The sequence below is a fragment of the Hipposideros armiger genome, unplaced genomic scaffold (genome assembly GCF_001890085.2).
Source record: "Hipposideros armiger isolate ML-2016 unplaced genomic scaffold, ASM189008v1 scaffold_274, whole genome shotgun sequence".
Classification (NCBI taxonomy): Eukaryota; Metazoa; Chordata; class Mammalia; order Chiroptera; family Hipposideridae; genus Hipposideros; species Hipposideros armiger.
This window is the reverse complement of record NW_017731624.1, coordinates 658,671-672,458: the sequence shown is the minus strand read 5'-3', so window position 1 is coordinate 672,458 and position 13,788 is coordinate 658,671. Positions and strand designations below refer to the sequence as shown.

At 44.7% G+C, this 13,788-nt stretch overlaps 1 pseudogene; it reads left to right on the top strand.

The window, feature by feature from the left end:
* Positions 1–11,818: 11,818 nt before the first annotated feature.
* Positions 11,819–12,166, top strand: LOC109390531 (testis-expressed sequence 30 protein pseudogene; annotated as a pseudogene).
* Positions 12,167–13,788: the final 1,622 nt, after the last annotated feature.

Below are 13,788 nucleotides of genomic sequence, written 5' to 3'. Positions count from 1 at the left end.
ATGCTGGGCACATCACAAGGCCTGTCTTCTGCACGCCATGCAGGCCCAGGCCCAGGCATAGTCAAGGGCAGGTACCCACTCAGGCACAGGTGGAAAAGCTGGGATTCAGAGAGCAGAGGCCTGGGAGTCCTGCTGGAGCAGCCCCTGCTGGGCCAGTTTCCTGCTGGACACTGGATGCCCCATTGGGAGCGGGGTGAGGCTTGTCCTGCCTTTGAGAGGCCTTAGAAGCAGAATTAATTGGACTGAACCACTCCTGAGGGGAGAGGGTGGAGCAAATGAAAGAGAGAAGAGGACAGCTGGAGCATCAGAGGGCTGGGATATTGGCCCCAGCCCTCTCTTCTCTAGGCCAAGGTTGGCAGAACATGGAAGACACAGGACCAGCCTTGGAGCCATCTTTCAGTAAATGCTAGGAGCCATTTTATTGTGGTGATAGTGTTGGGATGTAGGACTCACACCTTTCTCTAAATCACACTCCCATAGAGGCCTCAACATAAGTGTAGCCCTTGGAAACTTTTTATACAGAAGTTTATACAGAATATTTTTCATTTTCATTTTTAAAAAAGTGTTCTGTTCTCTCCTGGCCTAGTTCTCAGAGGCACTTAAAGAGGGGAAAGAGGAAGAAATCAGTCGTGCTCACACTCCTGAGAGGCATCTGCCCGGTTTTCTCTTCCGGGTGACTTTTCATCTCACCATATTTTTAAACTGCTTCCCTTTGGAAAAACAGGCAGAGAAATGACCCCTAACGGCCCCAAACTAATTGGAAGCAGTTTCCTGGGAGCTCAGCCATCTCTGTATGTGCTAGAGTCTGAGGAAGGAGGAAAGAGGAGGGTGGCTTAAGCAATCTTTTGCTTTTTCAGAGGAAAGGGTGTTAATGTCATCCTGAGATTTTCTCAATGAGCACACCTCCTCTAACTCTTGGCCTCAGAGGCCTATTTGCAGAGGGTGGATTAAATAAACGCTGGGGGTTGAGTCACCCTTTTGAAGCATTCACTTCAAAGGAGCCCCAAGGAAAGAAAAAGCTGTCAATGAGGAGAAAAACTAGGNTTTAGATTCAACATGTGAGTGAAATCATATGGTGTTTGTCTTTCTCTGTTGGACTTGTTTCACTTAGCCTATATGTTCTCGTAAGGTTCTGTGTCCCATTTTCTTAGGACCCTGATGCCCCCTCCAGAAAATGACTGTCACAGGAGAGTGGTTAAGAGTGCAGGTTCTAAAGCCAGACTGCCTGGGTCCATAGCCTAAATCCACTGTCTAGTAGCTATGGGAACTGGGACAAAGTACTGAACTTTGTGCCTTAGTTTCCTCATTTACAAAGTTATGACAATAATAACACCTATCTTGTGGAGTTGTTGTAAAAAATGCTACATGTAAAACACTTAAAACAGCGCTTTGGAAATAATAAGTTCTCAGACAATATTAACAATTGCTATGGCCTGAATGTGTGTCCCCCAAATTCATACATTGAAATTTACCCCCCAAGGTGATGGTATAATGATGTGGAGCCTTTGGGAGGCAGTGAGGACATGAGGGCAGAGCCCTCACAGATAGGATTAGAGCCCTTATAAAAAAGACCCTAAAGAGCTCTTTTGCTCCCTTCTGTCATGAAGGAGAATCTGCAACCCAGAAGGGGACCCTCACCCGACCATGCTGCCACCCTTATCTTGGACTTTTAGCCTTTAGAGCTGTGAGAAACGAATTTTTTCTGGTGTTTAAAGCTATGCAGTCTATGATATTTTGGTATAGCAGCCTGAATGGACTAAGACAATTTAAAAATTAGTAAGTTCTTAGTCAAAGTTAATTTATTAATGTTAATATGTTGTGTTTCCCATCATTTGAATTTTTTGAAATTTTGCCTTTTAGTTTATCTTATATGAATATTTCTGCTAGGCGTTTCAAACAGGTTGGCAGAAGACTTTAAGGAATCTTCATATCATTCCACGCAGGCTGGTATCTATTCTGGCTGGCTTTAGAATCAGACATCAAGTTGCTAGCTTAAAGCCTAACACATAGTAAACACTCAAAATGGTAGTTATCTCTACCATGAGCACTGTTAGATGTAGCCTCTGCCTTAATTTTTCCCGTTCATTCTTTCATTTGCTAAACACTTTTTGAGCATCTGTGGGTGTGAAGCACTTTGGTAAATGCCAGAGAATCAAAGATGAATCAAACACCGTTCTTGCCCTCCACAAGGCTAAATGCCAAGAAGAGAGAAAGTACAGGCACAAAAAGTAACTATATAAAGCATAGAAAATCATAAGAATTTTAGTGGAAGGCTGGATAAAGTGCTCAGAGAGTAGAGAAGAGGGAGGAATCACTTCCGGCTGGACATCAGGAAAGACATTCTGAAAAGATCAATCTTTCACCTGATTTCCTAAATGCCAAAATCTAGAGCCACCGGGCCCGGGGATGTGTAGAAAGGAGCCCGATGGAAAGGGTAACATGCTGGGCATCATATTTATCCTCTGCCATCCCCCGGCCTGGGGGAAGCTACGTGTGCTTTCAGGGAGGTGTTGCTTTATGGGAACCAGCTGCCCTTCAAATCATATTATGAATATAAACGGCAGAAATAATAACAATGATAGTTTCCAGCCTGTCATCTGTTCCTTTTAAGCAATTTATAAACACTGCTCATTTCTGAATGTTTTGAGAAACCTATGTAAATATGTTCATGGGGGAACACATCAGGGTTTTTTCCTTTCTTCTGTTGCAGGTCATTAACATAATAATTGCATGAAGTGTCAGCGTCCCACGAAGGACCTCGACTCCATCCCTCAGGGTAACTGCCACCTGTCTCCAGCTCAGCCTGAACCTCCTTCACATTGCGTTACTCTTTTTTTTTTTTTAACCTTTATTGGGGAACAATGTGTTTTTTCCAGGACCCGTCAGCTCCAAGTCAAGTTATTGTCCTTCAGTCTTAGTTGTGGAGGGCGCAGCTCAGCTCCAAGCCCAGCTGCCGTTTTCAAACTATATAGTTGCGGTGGGGCGCAGCCCACCATCCCATGCAAGAGTCGAACCAGCAACCTTATTGTTAAGAGCATGCACTCTCACCAGCTGAGCCATCTGTCCGCTCCACATTGTGTTACTCTTGATTTGTTCATAGTCTGCCTTTACAACCTTCACTTCATGCACGTCCCCCACTAGGCTTCTCCTAAAATAAATGCAACCTGCAGGCTCACATCACGTGTGTTTCTGTTCCTCAAGCCTCCTCTGGGAGATGGCCATGGTTGAGATTTCCAGTAAGATGGGCTGGACCTTGGCCACATGTCAGTTACCCTCATTGGGGGTCCATTTTGTGGACACGGGAAAGTTCGTGTTTTCTTTTTCCCTGTCCACCTTTAATAACTGTGGACTGGCCAGGCGATCTCTGGTTCTCTGATCTGATTTTGGCAGTCCTGAGTCACAAGTGGGAAAAATGCAGGGAAGTGTGCAGTGCCACATGAGGCAAGAGAGGGCTCTGCATTCCTGCACTGTGGATGGAAGCCTTGGGGAGGACTTAGTTGGGGAAGGGGAAAACAGGGGGAGCAAGAGTTCAGTTTTGGGAAGTTTGAGATCCCTTTTAAATCGTCCATGTAAAGATACAGAGTAGGCAGTTGGATATCTGCATATAGCATTCTGAAAACACGTTAAGGTTAAAGATATACTAGACATAAATAGAGAGGAATTTGGGAACATTCAGGTATAGGTGTTATTTAAATCCATGGGACTAGATAATACCACCAAGGAAGTGAATGTTTATCGAGAAGAGGAGAAGAGCCCCACGACCTTCCAAAGATTAGAAGTCAGGGAGAAGATGCGGACCCAGCAAAGGAGATTGAGAAGAAGCAGCCAATGAGGCAGGACAAATCCAGGAGCATTTGAAGTTGTGGAAGCCAGATGAAGGAAGCGTTTCAAGGGTGAGAAACAATCAATTTGCCAGCGACTGACAGGGAAAGCAGGGGGAAGGGTACGAGGGCTGAGAATTGACCTTGGGTTAGCAACATGGAAGCTACTGGTGACCTTGATCAGAGAAGCTTCAGGCAAGTTTGCACGGGCTTCTGGGCCTGTGTTCCTGCCATACTAGCCGCTTGCCTGCCCTGAGCTCTGCATTCCCTTCAGGGACTCTTTGAGAAACGTATACAAATATGTGCTCTTTCTCCGCATAACACATACAATTATGTATTACAATTTCAGGGGTTCACAGACTCCGTAATCCCTGATCCCAGGATAAGGAAGCCTTACTCTAGGCTCACTACTGAGGTTCCTTCAGCTCTGGCAACATGAAAGTCTTGTAAACTCTGTTTGTCCCTTCAAGACCCCAAATGCTCCTCAGATCTTTGTTCAAATCAAAGACAATTAGAGCTAAGAGCAAATAATGTTTTTATTACCAGGTGTCAGGGAGGCAAATTTAGGACCAACACAAGCAGACATGGGAGCCAATTCAAGTGTGTATTAAATGGAATGGTTTCACCTATTTTCATGCTTTCGTAGCTTGACCTTAAGTCTGATCTCTTCTGCTAGTTACCCTAGGTGGTTAGACTTGGGGTAGCCAGATCCTCTATGCCAAGGATCATAAACTCCACATCTGCGGGGACCAGACATATAATGAAATAGGCTGAAATGCATGGAACACATCCAAGTGGTAGGATTCGTTGTGAACAGGTAAAGTGGAGAGGACATACTTGGTTTAAAAGAAACAGCTGATACTGGTGCTCAGATTATTGACATGCAAAAATTTCAGCTTGTATTGCTAGAACTTCTGAATTTTCAAGATCATTTGTACTCTTGAGTCTCATGCAAGCTAAATACAAAATGTATACAGAATGTATGGTTTGTAGGATACCAGCTTATGACCCCACAGCTAGGTCGAGTCACAGGGAAAACTCAAGTATGTTTATAGCTTAATTTTAGTGTAAAGTCTACTTCTTTTGTTTGTTGTGACAGATTGTGTTTTCCAAAATTCATCAAAGAAATATTTCCAAGTCCCACATATTTTCCAGAATCTTACCATGGAAGCTGGGGCCTGGGCTGGCTTTTGTAGCTGGCTTGAAAAACAGAGGTGGTAGTGCGTGACTTCCAAGACCAAATCATACCAAGTGACATGTTTTCTACCTGGTTCTCTGTCTCTTAGGATGTTCACCCTTGGAACCTAGTCCTTAGGAAGCCCAAAAGTAGCCCAGCAGAGGTCACACACTCCTGTGCAGAGGAAATGAGGCCCTCAGCCCGCATCAACTACCCAACATCTGCAAGAACAAACCGTAAACTGATTTTAAGTCCTGGACCTTTGAATCATTCAGCTGAGGCCATCAGGGAGCAAAGACAAGCTGTCCCTGCTGTGCCTGACCCAAAGAGTCTGTGAGCATAATAAATAGTAGCTTTATGTCACTAATTTGGAGTGGCTTGTTAGGCAGCCATCGTAATTGAATTTCCATTTACAAATATGGAAGTGCGTCAGCAATTCCATCTGTGGAATATACCTTTTAGAAACATCTTTTCTCTCCTGAGTATTTTTAAATTATGATTTTCTTTGGCTGATGCCCCCACTACCGCTCCTCTGACTCGGAATTCCAGACTTTTCCAAGACTGCCTTCGTTTTGATGGATGCTCTGGGTGTTCTTCGTGGGAGCACAGCTGGCCTTTGGCCAACTTCAGCTCCTCTCTACTTTCTCAGGAGCCTCACTCGTCATGCCCTGAAGTAGACTCCCAGTGTCTCTGGAAAGTCTGTCTGGGCAGCCAAGCTACTTCTACATACTTTTTACTCTCTAAAAATGGCAGTTTTCATTAAGCAGGCTTAAGTCTCAAGCTCTACACACTGCTCTTCTGTTGGAGAGCTTTCCTCCACCTTGCCCATCAGGGTCATGGCTCGAACAGAAGTACAACCTCTGGGAGACTTGACCTAACCACACATTTTTTCCCTGACAAAATTTGAGGTCCAACGCTCATGGCAAACATCTGGTGCCGCACAGAGCGGTGGTGAAGGGCTGGGAGTTCATGGTCAGACAGACCTGGGTGTGAATCATGCTTTGCTATTTAATGTTGAGCTGTGGACCATGGACAAGTTGGGCCCTACATCGATAAAATAAGGATAATAATCCTTGTCCGTTAGTATTGTTAGAGAGTAAATAAGGTATTGAAAGTGCTTCCCCCTATGTCTGGAACATAGGTAGAGCCTGGTAGAGAAAGATATTACTTGTACCACCACCACCACCGCTGCCTTCTCTGCCACACCACATTGTGTGTGTTCATTCACTTGGCTCACCTACCGCAGGAAGCACAGCTCAAAGGCAGGGAAGAGAATTGTGTCATTCTATCCACAGTGTCCCACATTGTGCTCTGAAAGTAGCAGACACAAATATTTTACAGAACAAGGCAATGAATGAACATGCATGACAATGTTGTTTTTTTTATTTTTATAATACTTTTTTTTGGGAGGGGGATTGGGAGAGGGGAATAGTGTTGGCGAATTGGGGAGGGGCACCAGCCAAGTTGTTATTCTCCAATCTTAGTTGTGGAGAGTGCCAGTCGCCACCTGGCTGTCCATCTGCAGCTTGTGGCCTCTAAGCTCAAGGTGCTGAGTTACAATCTTAGTTGCAGGTGGGCATAGCCACCATCCCATGTGGGAGCTGAACCGGCATCCTTGTTGTTAAGAGCGCATGCTCTATCCACTGAGCCATCCGGGCGGCAGCTCAGCTTAAGGTGCGAAGTTCAGTCTTAGTTGCAAGTGGGTGTAGCCCACCATTAAACAGGCAGTCTTGTTGTTAGGAGCATGTGTTCTCACCAGCTGAGCTATTCTGCCACCTGTTGGCAACTCAGCAGCAGCTCAGCTCGGGTGCAGCATCACTGGCCCATGTGGGAATCGAACCTGCGGCCCTGTTGCTCAGAGCTCGCACTCTTAAGCTAACTCTGAACCAACTGAGCCACTCACCTGATCCATGACAATGTTTTAAAAAAACACTTTAGGTCAACATAATTTTCAACAAGGATATGGGCCCTAACGTAATTTGAGTTCCTATAGTGTGAAAGGAATTGAGCAGGCACTGTCTATATATTATGTGGAATCTTTAACCTCACCTCCTACCCCAGCATCTCTCTCTCTATTAACCCCTCTTTTCACGCACCACATCACTTATGGGGGCCTACTTCCAGGCAAGCAAAGTTTCCATCTGCTACTCAGCGTCACCTTTTCCTTGAGTCCTGGTGTTCATTTGTATTTTTCATACCTCAGGCATGATTTGTGCAAATTTTAGACTGTATTCATATAAACCCCTGGTTCTCAAAGTGTGGTCTGGAGACTTGATAGAAATGAAAATTCTGTATCCTCCACCTCAGACCTAAAGAGTCAGACTGTAAGCGTGGGGCCCAGGAATCTGAGTGTTTCTATAGGCCCTGCAGGCGACTCTGATGCTCACTCAAGTTTGAGAACCATTGATATAAACCACATGTAAGTTAGTATTAAACAGCTCCACAGAAATGATGAGCAGAAAGTTTTCAACCTCAACCACTGTAGTAAGGCTATGAGGCTACTTGGTATTCCTAAAAAATAAAGTGTTTATAAATAATAAGGAGTTAGCAGGGGTGAGTGCAGCAGAGTGAAGAGGAAAGGGGTAGAAGGACAGGAATAGAGATAAAAGTAAACCTTCCAAGCAGCCCCTCAGCTCAGAAGTGGTTACTCTTCTGGCTATCATCAGGGAAGCTTTTAAAATCCTTCCAGCTCCACAGCAGAGCTGTGATTTCCCAATGAAGTTTTTCGTGGAGCCATAAGTAATAGGAAAGACAACAGTGCTGGCTCTGGGATGGGGTACCCAGGGCCTCCTGGTCACTCCCTGTTGTAGCCCCTGAGTTACTTGGAGAAACCACACACTTGCTTCCTTGCAGCTGTGACTCTGGAAGGTAATTAACAGAGACATTGGTCATATCTTAGCCACAGGCCAGGGCAAAGCCACTGAATCTGTCAACAAAGGAGACATGCTGACGAACAGCAGGGTGGCTGGTGGACTCAGACGCCTGCCTTGTGTGCCTGCAGGGGGCACCATCGCACAGGATATATGGCAGCCTGGTCAGTCTAGAAAGCCAAGCCGGGATCAAATAGCCGGCTAACCTCGCCTGACTGCGATGAATGGAGTGAGCAGGACAGAGACCGTGGGTGAATCAAGCCCCAAGGAGGCAGGAGCGGACAAGGAGACAAGACCCTGGGATAGCTGGGAGCACTTGGTCGGCTTGGATGATTTCTCCCGGACAGGCTTCCAGTAGGGTGGGCATTTGGGGGAACATTTTATAGTTTGGGGTTATGTATTTAGATGTAACATACATTGTAGAAAAGTAGTCACGGCTCTTGTTTTTCGATGGAGAGTTCAGTCACTCTCAACAAGTCACTTGGTTGCATTTAGATGTACCACAGTAGCACACCATAATATCATTTTCTGCTCTTCTTTTGCTCTTTCTGAAATGCCTTTCCCTCCCTGAAGATTCCTATCATGGGGTGGCCGCCTCCTGGAAGTCTTCGCTCAGGTTGGTTACCCCTTTCTTCCCTTTGTTCCTGCTGAGTGTATTTCTGCATTGTATTAAATTGCTTCCGGACTTGTCTCCCTCTCTAGACTAGGAACCCTTGAGAACAGGCTCTGTGCATTCAGCTAATGCCAGCCCCGGTGCTACTGCATAACAGACGTTTAAGGAATCCTGGTGGAATGACTGAATCAGTCATTGCGGGGGGAGGGGATTGCACCTGGGTGAGCCCAGCTGACAGTAAATGGGTCATTCTATTTACCTGGGCTCAGCATGGCAGCCCAGTTAGACAGCACACCTGCTGGGGGAGGGGACACCCTTCACATTCACGGTGGGCTCCTGGTTTTCTTTCCATCCTGCTCTGAGAGAGCAGGGGTAAGACAGGGAAGGTAGAGATCCCAGAGCCCAGGGAGGGGCAGCATCCAGTGGGTAATAAACCCCACTGCTAATGCCATAAGCAGAAATGGGATTGTAGCAGGCCTCACTGGTCCCCAGACTCAGAATACCAAATCTCCTTGGCTACAAGTTTGCTACTGACCCTGAAGTCTTCTGCCCAGCTGCTTTTTACTGTGGCTCATTTAAGCTGCCCCTCACTGCCTAGACTCTTAGAAGAAAGGGAGTCGAGGTAAAATCAGCTAGGTTCAATTAATTTGACCAAGGGGACAATTTCCCCTTTTTCTCTTTATATCCTGTGCTAAAGTGTCTTTCCGTAGGAAGTATGCATGGCCTAAAGATGGGACACTTTCTCTTTCACCCAGATACATATTAAGGGCTTTGCCATGCATTTAGAATAAATGACTACCATTAAGTTTTTATGTTTAAAGCTGGCATTTTTAACCTTCAGTGAAGTGTTCTCAATAGCGTCTGAGTAATTGTAAAGTTTGTGTGATAGAAGACAAGTCTCTCCCACCCACATTTCTCTCCCAAGCCTGGAAGGACTAGGGTAGTCAAGGACTATTTATGGACTGAAGGTTCATGTCCCTCCCCGCAAATTCATATGTTGAATTTCTGTCTCTCTCGTCCCAAGTGTGTGCACCAAGGAAAGGCCATGTGAGGACACAGCAGGAACGTGGCCTTCTACAAGCCAGGGAAATGGCTCTTACCCAGAACTAAATTGGCCAGCACCTTGATCTTGGTCTTCCAAGAACTGTGAGGAAATCAATTTCTGTCATCTAAGCCACCAGACTACGGTGACTTGTTATGGCAGCCCGAGCTGACTGAGACAAGGACAAAGATGGGAGTGAAACAGGATGGGAGCCAGGGTACAGCTCTGCTGCTGCCTTCCTCCTGGCCTGTGTAGAACCAGGCCTGGGTTTTCTTAGTAGCTGTAGGGACTGGTCGCTATGGCAACGGCACTGCAGGCTCTGGCTGAGGCTTGTGTGCTGACTCCCCTACTCCCTGCCACAGGCCCAGCCACCTGTTAACCAGGATTGTCATGTACCAGGCGTTCAGGCCTACAGCCAATCTCAGGTGTCCCTTTAGACCCCCACTAACCTGCTCCAGAAACCAGAGCCTCCCTCTCTTGGCCTTTTGAGCCAGAGAGCAAATAGTGTGTGTGTGTTTGGAAGAAGTAGGAGGTTGGGGAGGTTGTACACAAAATCAGCAACTTTCAATTTCTGCTTTTGCTCCCCACAATTGAGCTGACCAGTGGGTTGCAGGGAGGCTGAAAGCCTTGAATGTGGTTTGGCATGTTGCCAGATGCCAACACCTGTTCCAAGGAAAAGACAGTGTCCTTTTGACCGTAAGGCCAAACCCTGCTCCTCAGCCCTGCTATTCAGCCAGATCCCCACCTCAAGGCAGGAATGAGGGCAGAACAGAAAGGTTGCTACCATATTCACCTCAAGGAGAAAAGGATTATGTGAATCAAGTAAAAAAGGTTCTCATCCATAGTAGGTGTTGAGTTCATGCAAAAAATATCCGAGAGGATCCCTTGTCACAGATGCTCCTTGCAAAACAAGCAAAAGCTCCTCGTTCCTACCCCATCGCCTGTGGCTGGTCTGACCCATTCTAAGCTCTCCAGGGAATCAAGGGTCACGGGGTCAGAGGAGCAGATGGTGACCCAGAGTTGAGCTGCGGGGAAGGAATTTCTTGTTTTCTTGTCCCAAGGGCTTCCTCTTTCCCACTGAGACCTGAGCCTGAGGAAATTAGGCCAACTAGCAGCAAGAGAGATGCTTTCCAGGAGAAAAAAAAGAATTTCAGTAAAAAGGAAGATTTTCTCAGTGGTAGTTAGCTCTCTGAAAGGAGTGAGGATGGTTAGATGCTCCCAGCCACTTTCCCTTCCCCCAGGAGATATGAGGTGTGATCAAACAATATGAGTATGGTGAGCGTTTAAATAAATAAATAAATTATTACAGTAAAAGACACATTACCATTAATCCCCCTCAAAATACTTCCCCTCGCTTCGAACGCACTCATCTCCACTTCTCCATTCGTTTTTTCCACTCTCTGAAGCAGTTCTGTAAGTCCTCTTTCGTGAGTGTCTTTAGTTGCACTGTCGTGGCTGCCTTAATGTACTGAATCGATTCAAATTATTTACCTTTCATGGTCATTTTGACTTTGGGCAAGAGCCAAAAGTCACATGGTGCCAGATCCAGTGAATAAGGTGGATGAGGACACCCTGTGATGTTTTTATTTGACAGATATTGCTGTACCAGAAGCGATGTGTGACACAGAGACTTTCCATTGTGATAAAAAAAAAAAAAACTGCAAGGAATGCTGTTGCTCAGTACCATCCAACGGAAAGGCAGGGATCTTCAATACAGAAAGCGGCCCATCGAATCTTAGTAACAGTGTGTGACAAGTTTCAACTTGTTCAGTGCAGTCCGTCGGTTGTGAGCTACGGTTGAGAGAAGGTGTGTGTTAAAGTGTGCTGTAGATCATCCTCCATCATGACAATGCTCCGTGTTACACATCACTTCTGGTATACAGCAATTTCTGTCAAATAAAATACAGCAATTTCTGTCAAATGAAAACATTATGGGATGTCCTCATCCACCTTATTGATGGGATCTGGTACCATGAGACTTCTGGCTCTTCCCCAAAGTCAAAATGACCATGAAAGGTAAACGTTTTGAATTGATTCAGGACATCAAGGCAGACACAACAGTGCAACTAGAGACATTCATGAAAGAGGGTTTCCAGAACTGATTCAGAAAGTGGCAAGAACGATAGAATAAGTGTGTTCAAAGCAAGGGGGAACATTTTGAGGGGGATTAATGCCAATGTGTCTTTTACTGTAATAATTTTTTTTAATTTAAATGTTCACCGTACTGTTTGATCACATCTCATATCCTTTGCTTCTCAGATGTAATGCACTTTAGTTTGTCATTCAGCAGTGAAAATGAGTCATGCAGAGGTTTAGTTAAAAATACCTTTAGGAGTAAGTTACTAGAGGCTGTTTGGTACCTAACAAAAGCTTAATGTATGGAATAATTCTTATACATGGAGCACCAGGAGATATGAATCTTCCTCTTTTGATGTCACGGGCATCCCATCTTGCATCTCATGTTTCTTTTTTTGGTTGAGATTTACCTGTAAAGGTCTTAATACTGTACATAGAATTAAGGCAGGTTAATCAGCTCTGCGTTACCTAAAGTCCTCAGGAGAATATAAACTTACAGGCATTTTCCTTGGAGAACTTGTTGGAGAAAGTGCACAGAAAATGGAAACTCCTAATAAAATCTACTAGATTGAGAAGGCAAACTATTCCATGGCAGTGAAAAGACGGTCAACAAATGATGTTTTCAAGAAATAAAAACACAGATTTTGTTTTGGATTCAGGAAATTGCTGAAATGGCAAGAAATAATTGTCTTTAGTTGAAAACCATGTTAGTTTGAATACAAATATAGTTAATTTGATAAAGACCAGCATAAATCTCAGCATTATGAGATATATTTCTGACTAATTTATTGTTCTTTAATGTTCCCTCATTTTTAATACATTTTTTTTTACATTTTTAAAATTAGTTTCAGGTGTTTAATACATGTTTTAATTGTGAAATTGGTCTTCTACAAAATGTCTTTTGAAAGCGTAGTTCTATAAAGATGCACAAATATTGACGATCATCTAAATATAATTTATTTTCATTAAATAGTTACGTTTTGAAAAAAATTAAATATTTGAATCTTGTTATAGTGAAAAAAAAATGAGGACATTCTCAGGTTCAGGTCATTTGATTTGGAGGAGCTTTCATGTCCATTTAGGAAGCCACATGGTATATTTGAAGGAGCACTAGACCGGAGTCAGAAAAACTGGGTTAAAGTTCCGGGATTACCACCTACTAGCTATTTGACCTCAGATCAGACAAGTCACTTAACCTCCCAAGGACTCAGTCTCCTCATCTGTTAAATGGAGAGACCATGTCCTGTTTTGCCAGTTTCACATGATAGTCAGGATGATGACCAAACAAGAGAGAAACATGTGTGCAAAGGTTCTTTGTGGACATGCAATATATAAACAAAACAGACTCCTCAAGCACTTTGAATCACTCAAAGGAAACGTGTTGTGAAAACACAGACGGTACTAAATCTGGTAGCAGAAAACCAAAGCCTCTCTCTGAGCAGTTAGATCACCCAGAATGCCATCTGGCCTTGCTGTTGGACTCATGCTGGTCACCATTCCTGGATCACAGTGGTGGCTGGACTGCAACCCTGGGGAGAACATGAATGAGCGTCTTTTTTTAAAAGATTTTATTGGGGAATCGGGGGAGGGGAACAGTGTTGGGGAATTGGGGAAGGGGAACAGCCAAGTTGTTGTCCTGTGAATGAGCCTCTTCACAGAACTAATTTATTGGTCTAGGTCAGGCCGACAGCTCTCCATTCTGTGGACAAAATCAGTCAAGCTGGATTTGGGGCAGAATTGAACTGACAGGTCCAAGGTGGGCTTGGAAGGCTCATCTGACATAGCCCCAGGGGTGTAGAAAAGCCAGAAGCCTGGTAGATTTAAAGGTGGTCATTGTAGATTTAAAAGTGCACAGTGTGGAAGCGATAACTAACCACTACTGGCCCTAATCAGCAGCTCAGTGCCAGGCCACAACCATCACACACAAAACGTTGGTGCAAATGACAAGGTCACCCTTTCTCCTGGGCTTTGCAGAACTCAGGGCTAGCTGCAGATCTGGCAGTGCTTTGGAGGAACGTCTTTGTGAAATTCAAAACCACACACCTGCATTTGCTCTGCCTTTTTTGTTCCCCCAATAGCTCTTCTAGAACTTTCCTCTGACCATCATTTTCACTAAGCAACCTTGCCTTCACTTGATTGAGAAAGTAAAGACCATCAAGGGTCTCCATAAATTTCTGGTCCCCATCCTT